Below are 6,742 nucleotides of genomic sequence, written 5' to 3'. Positions count from 1 at the left end.
GAATATTTATTCGAATGTACTGTTGTGAGCGCACAACGCCCTTGGCAACCGAGTTGCCAAGCGTTAAAGAAACTCGACCCCAGCGACGAAACGTAGAGAGCAAGGTTCATCCACGAGGACCAATATCGCTGACGCGAAGGTCAGCGCCGAGCGCTGACCATAGAGGTTAATGCTACCGCGGGCGACCCCGAGGTAGCAACCGGAAACCGATGTAAGACCGCCGAATCGAACAATCAGGCAGTCGGTCTGAAACCATCAAGCTGTCGCGTCGAGTCACCTGCGAGTTATCTATAAACGAAACGCGAAGTGGAACTTGTAATAAGGACACTCGTGTAAGGCAACTCAATTTATTAAAGTGGTTCAATATAACGCCTTCCTTCATCCTTCATATCGCGAACGGAGCCCGATCCCTTTTAGCCGACAAAACGGCTAACAAATTGGTGGCAGCGGTGGGATCTGCTCCATCGATTCGCCAGGAAGGACCGGACTGCCGAAGAACCACGCATCTGAAACAAGAACGAGTTCGATTAACAATCGGTGGCAACATATCCCGGAGAGGAAAAGCCAGCCGAGACCCGAGCGAAAAGACGGTAGCAGCCGCGAGTGCAGAAGTGACACCTGAGACGGCCACGACCTACCGCACGGAATCACTGACTCCGAGCGACGCAGAGACACAGCGAAGCAGCGTAGCAGCGCGGCAGGGACGCAGCGATCACGCAGGGACGCAGCCAAGCAGCGAAGCGGCCCGACGGACCGATCAGGCGGAGCAAGGCGAAGCAGCCAAGCAGCAACATGCGATTCGCGGCGATATTGTAAGTGCGAAAATTTATGTAACCGCGAGCGTTAAGTAAATGTCGGACGACCCGAACCGACAGCCGCCCGTCCCGCAAGCATCATTTATACATAGCAAGTCCGCGCAACGCGCCGCGCGTAACCTCGAGAATCCCGTGCGCGCGACGCGATCCGCAGGCGAAGGGTTAAACCGGCCCGCCGAAAGCGAAGGGTTAAACCGGCCCGCCGAAAGCGAAGGGTCAGACCGGCCCGCCGACGGACTAGACCAAGTCCGCTTGAATTTAGAGTCACGTTTTGCCGAAGGAGAAGCGCCCGTGCTATCTCCGAACGTCATTGTAGAACGCGAATTTCCGTTCGACGAGGTAGACGCGAGTGTAGTAGGCGAACACGCAAATCGCGATAACGACCAGACAGACTCACTCACAGACGTCTCCGACGACGCGCCAAGCCGCGCGTCACAACGAGGCGAATTTTCTCTCACGTCGTACGACAGCAGTATATTCGTTCCCGACGAGAATTCCGCGGAGGCCGGGATGAGTCATACAGGAAACGCGACTCCTACCCGAGAGAACCGCGAGGAAAATACGGACCCAGCCAGGGTGACCGAACAAGGCGACGCCGAAATGGCGCAAAATAGGCCACTCGTCAGGCGACCGGCGACACACGAGCAAAATCGAGTCCCGGAGCCGACGCAACGAGAACTGAGAGCCCCGGACGCAGTGATAACCGATTTAGTAAATTTAATGCGCGACATGCAAGAACGCATGGACCGCGTCGAGGCTGCGGAATTCGACCGATCGGCCGAACTTCTTCGCGCTTTTCGCGAGTTACAGGGCCGCGTAGGCAGGATGGAATCCGCCACGCGCGAATCTTATAGTCGACAGGAGCGGCTATCACTTGATCCCGACACGCGAGACCGCCGCGTACGTAGTCAGGGCCCTTTAGATGTCACATATGGACGAACGCATAGCGACGTCCGGAATCAACCGGGTCTAGTTAACGGGTACCTCAGCCTTAAAGAGGCACGAGCAATGATACCCGAGATTAACGGCGAGTCGCGCGAACGTGTCCGTGAATTCGTAAACGCGAGCACGTATGCAATGAAGAATATCCAGCCGACCTACGAGTCGATGCTACTCGAAGCTATTCTGTGCACGAAATTTAAAGGGAAGGCAATGACGGACTTCGATACACGCGACATACGCGATTTTGACCAATTGAAGCGCGAGCTCGAGTCAGAATATCTAGGGAAACGCTGCATGACGCATCTGCAGCTCGAATTTAATTCGTTAACGCAAAAGCCAGGCGAGAGCGCGCAAGACTTCGGTAGGCGCGTCGAGAAATTAGCCCGCGAGCTTTACGAAGCAATGGAAGAGGGCAAAGGTCATACGCAAGAACAGCAAAAGGCCATACTAGATAATATCAAAATTCAAGCGCTGCATAATTTTCAAATTGGATTACATGATGACATAAAATTGTTAGTGAGAGCGCAGCGATACCAGAGCCTGCAAGAAGCGATAACAGGCGCCAGCGCGGAGGAGAGAGTTAAAGGCCCCTCCCCGCGGAACGCACCGGCAACGGCAAAGAATAAATATCCCGCGATAAATGCGCGAACCGCAGGGAAAACGGTAGAATGCCACAAGTGCGGAAAAAACGGTCATTACGCGCGAGATTGCCGTACGAGCCGTCACGCAAACAGATATGCATTGCCGAAAGCCGAGAAGTCTAGCATTAACACGATAGAGTGCTCGTATTGCAAGAAGGCAGGGCACAAGCGCGACGAGTGCTGGTCGTTAAACGGACGACCGAAAGCCGAGCGACCGCGCCGAACGAAAACGGAAGCAGTTAAGAAAACGCCCGTGAGTACTGTCAGAAAGACAAAGACGCAGGAATCTAGCGAAGAGGCATCCTCCCCCAGCAGCAGCGAGGAGGATGAGAAGCCCAAGAGAAGCAAAGCGCGCGCCGCCGAGACTTATCGAGTTGCACAGATAAGTAAGAAGCATGAGGAAGGACCGCTAGACTTAGTGACACTGCCCGTGCAGGAGGCAGAGAAGGGGGAAATGGACCTGTTACTAGACTCAGGCGCAACCCTCACGTTAATAAAAGTAGGAAATTTAAAAGGAAAAACAATGGTAAAGGAAGAACGGTTAGCGTTAGTAGGCGTAACCGGACACCAAATTCATACGATTGGGAAAATAAACGCCACTGTGAACCTCAGAGATAAAAAGATTCGCCATACGATGTATGTGGTGAAAGATGACTTTCCAATCGAATACCAAGGCATCTTAGGAAACGATTTCCTCACCAAGCACAAAGCGGATATCTCAAACTCGAAAAAACGATTAAAAATCGGCTCGACTTCTTTTAAGCTACGACCTTTCCGCAAGGTAAGACTTCCGCCTCACAGCGAAACAATCGTGGAAGCCGTCACTGATCATAATCGTGTCGGCATAGTGAGAAGCGGCGAACCCGCCCCAGGAGTTTTTATCGGGCATTGCCTAGTGCAGCCCGTCGAATTTAAGTGTCCGATTAGCGTGTTGAATGTGACGGACAAGCCGGTGGAGATAATCACTCCGTATGTAACCCTAGAAGACTTGCCGCCGCCCGACACCGCGGACGTTCTCTCATTACGCGCGAGCGACGAGCGCGAGACCGTCGCCGAACGACAAAAGAAGGTACGCGAGCAAGTACAGCTCGACCATTTAAATGCAGAAGAGCGAGCAGCCGTAGAACAAATATGTGATGATTACTTTGACGTATTCTACATAGACGGCGACCATTTAAGCGCGACTACCGCAATAGAGCACGAGATAAATACTCGGCCGGGTAGCGCGCCCGTGAATGTGAGACCTTATCGGTTACCCGAGAAGCATAAGGCCGAGGTGAAAAAACAAATAGAAAAGATGCTCGAGGATGGCATAATCAGCCCAAGCACGAGTAATTGGAACGCGCCGATAATAGTCGTTCTTAAAAAACCGGACGCATCCGGAAAAGTGCAATTTCGCGTGGTTATCGACTTTCGAAAACTAAACGATCTCACCTTGGGAGAATCTTTCCCCATGCCGAACATAACTGATATACTAGACCAGTTAGGTAACGCGAAATATTTCACCGTGCTAGATTTGGCCTCGGGGTATCACCAAATTCCTATGCACAAAAAACATAAAAGTAAAACAGCTTTCTCCACCCCGGATGGGCACTTTGAATTCAATCGCATGCCATTCGGTTTGAAAAACGCACCGGCAGCATTCCAGCGACTAATGTACGCGGTGCTGGCCGGACTACTAGGGCTGAGATGTTTCGCCTATATCGACGACATCGTCATATACGGAGCGACACTAATGGAACATATCAAACGAATAATCGCGGTGCTAATCAGACTTCGAAAATACAACTTAAAGTTGAAACCGAGCAAATGTGCATTTCTACGCAAAGAAGTCGTATATCTGGGTCACGTGATTTCTGAAAAAGGGATCTCGCCGGATCCGTCGAAATTAATAGCCGTCAAAGAATTTCCGACCCCTAAAAGAGTGAAAGATATACAGTCATTTATAGGCCTAGCCGGGTACTATCGAAAATTCATAAAAAATTTTTCGAAGATAGCTAAGCCACTGACCAAGCTCACCAGAAAAGGAGAAAAGTTCACTTGGTCAGTAGAGCAACAGAACGCGTTTGAATTATTAAAGGAAAAATTAACAACCGCGCCAGTGTTGAATTATCCCGACTTTAATAAAGAATTTATAGTGACGACCGACGCGTCCGATTTCGCAATCGGAGCTGTCCTATCACAGGGAACAGTCGGCGAAGACCGACCGATAGCGTACGCCAGCCGAGTACTATGTAAAGCGGAACAGAATTACAACACAACGGAAAAAGAACTGCTAGCCATCGTATGGGCAGTCAAGCATTTTCGACCCTATCTTTATGGCGTCAGATTTAAAATAATAACTGATCATAAGCCATTGATCTGGCTGTTCAATGTCACCGACCCCGGTTCAAGACTAATTAGATGGAGGCTTAAATTAGAAGAGTACGATTATGAAATCATACACAAGTCCGGCAAGAGTAACCTGAACGCCGACGCATTGAGTAGAAACCCGATAACAGAAGCGTCAGCTGTGCATGTGACACAGCAAGAAGAAGAAGATACACCTCAAGAATACTCGGAGGAGGAAAAGAAACAGATATTATATGAGTATCACGACTCGCCTATCGGAGGGCACCAAGGAGTCGTACGAACGTTAGACCGAATCCGACTACAACACAATTGGAAAGGTATAACGAGGGATGTCGAAAATTACATAGGCAGATGCGAACACTGCCAAAAAAACAAGCTAAGTAGAAAAACGAAGATGCCAATGGTAATCACAGACACGCCGGAACGACCGTTTGAAAAATGCGCCCTCGACATCGTCGGTCTGCTTACGGTCACAAATCAAGGAAACAAATATATTCTGACGTTTCAGGATAATTTAACGAAATTTAGTAAGGCGATACCGATCGAAAATCAAGAAGCCAGGACCATCGCCAAAGTATTCGTAACAAAAATCGTGTTAGAACACGGAATTCCAGAAAAGATTCTCACAGATCAGGGCACGAACTTTACAAGCGAAATATTCAAGAACACGTGCAAACTATTGAAAATTGAGAAGATACAAACAACGGCGTATCACCCTGAGAGTAACGGGGCACTGGAAAGATCGCACCGTACTCTAGCCGAATACTTGAGGCATTATATTAACGAAGATCAAACTGATTGGGACGAATGGCTCCCTTACGCGATGTTTACGTATAACACTACGCCACACTCTACTACCGGTTTCACGCCATTCGAATTAGTTTACGGGCACCGACCTGACCTACCAACGGCCCTAACAAAACCGCCGAAACTAACATATTCGTATGATGATTACGCAAAAGAACTACGCGAACGGATCCGCGCAACGAATCAAGTCGCGAGGGAAAATACGAAAGATGAAAAAGCAAAATCGAAATTACATTTCGATAAAAAGATCAATAAAGCAACTTTTAAAGTAGGCGATAAAGTGCTACTTTACGATGAAACAATACGACGAGGACGCTCAAAGAAGCTCGACTCGCAATGGGTAGGACCATATGTTATCTTAGAAAAGCATAACGACGTAAACTACACAATTAAAATCAAGCGAAAGATGCTACGTGTTCACGCGAACCGATTGAAAGCGCTAGTCGAAGAATAAAAGCACACACGGCAAAGCAAAAGCAGGATAAGCAAAAAAAAAAAAAAGAGAGAGACGAAAGTTAACAGTACTTACCTAAGAATTATTCCGCCGCACGAGGGAGACCTCCCTCCGCCCGGTGGCCACGTCTAGGGTTATCCGTAAAGGAAAGATCAGCATGTACCCCTGAACCGCCTCCTCGTAAGTCGGAGGCGGCGAATCTGGCGACGCTGGCTCCTCAGTGACGCGGGGAGCCTGAGCCACACGCAACCAATATGTGCGTAAACAGGCATCGCACGTGGACGGTGCGAAGAAACGATTGCACCTGAAGCACCTCATTTTAGCACTTATAATTTAACTTCACAATATAGGAGCGTTAGATACTGCACGAAGAATAGCAGTAGACTAACGCAAAAACGCGCTACGTAAAAAAGAAATGACACTTGCTGACAGATAAAGTCAGCATAAAATAAAAGATAAATAGAACACCTCCAGGAACATATTCATATTACAGGCTATAGCTATCATCCTACACCTCGCAAAGGAAACGATATCGGAGCAGCCACCGTACGAGATGACAGCGTTCACTGCCGAACCCGGCATATATTATGAGAAAATCGGACAACTACAGCAAACGAAGGCAACATGGAAAATGGCAATACGCATAGACGTAACCGCCTTAAACATAAGATATCAACAATTCCAGGAAAATTTAGCGCGCATCGAAGAAATCTGCAACCATGCCATCAGAA

General features: G+C 49.0%; 1 long non-coding RNA gene across 1 annotated transcript; it reads right to left on the bottom strand.

The window, feature by feature from the left end:
* Positions 1-333: 333 nt before the first annotated feature.
* LOC139817754 (uncharacterized) lies at positions 334-6,742 on the bottom strand. The gene is made up of 2 exons (XR_011733307.1): positions 6,087-6,742; positions 334-506 (listed from the first exon to the last, which is right to left on the bottom strand). It is a non-coding gene; the product is annotated as an uncharacterized lncRNA (long non-coding RNA).

This window comes from Temnothorax longispinosus, chromosome 8 (assembly GCF_030848805.1).
Source record: "Temnothorax longispinosus isolate EJ_2023e chromosome 8, Tlon_JGU_v1, whole genome shotgun sequence".
In the NCBI taxonomy this organism is placed as follows: domain Eukaryota; kingdom Metazoa; phylum Arthropoda; class Insecta; order Hymenoptera; family Formicidae; genus Temnothorax; species Temnothorax longispinosus.
This window is presented reverse-complemented; position numbering and strand designations above follow the sequence as displayed.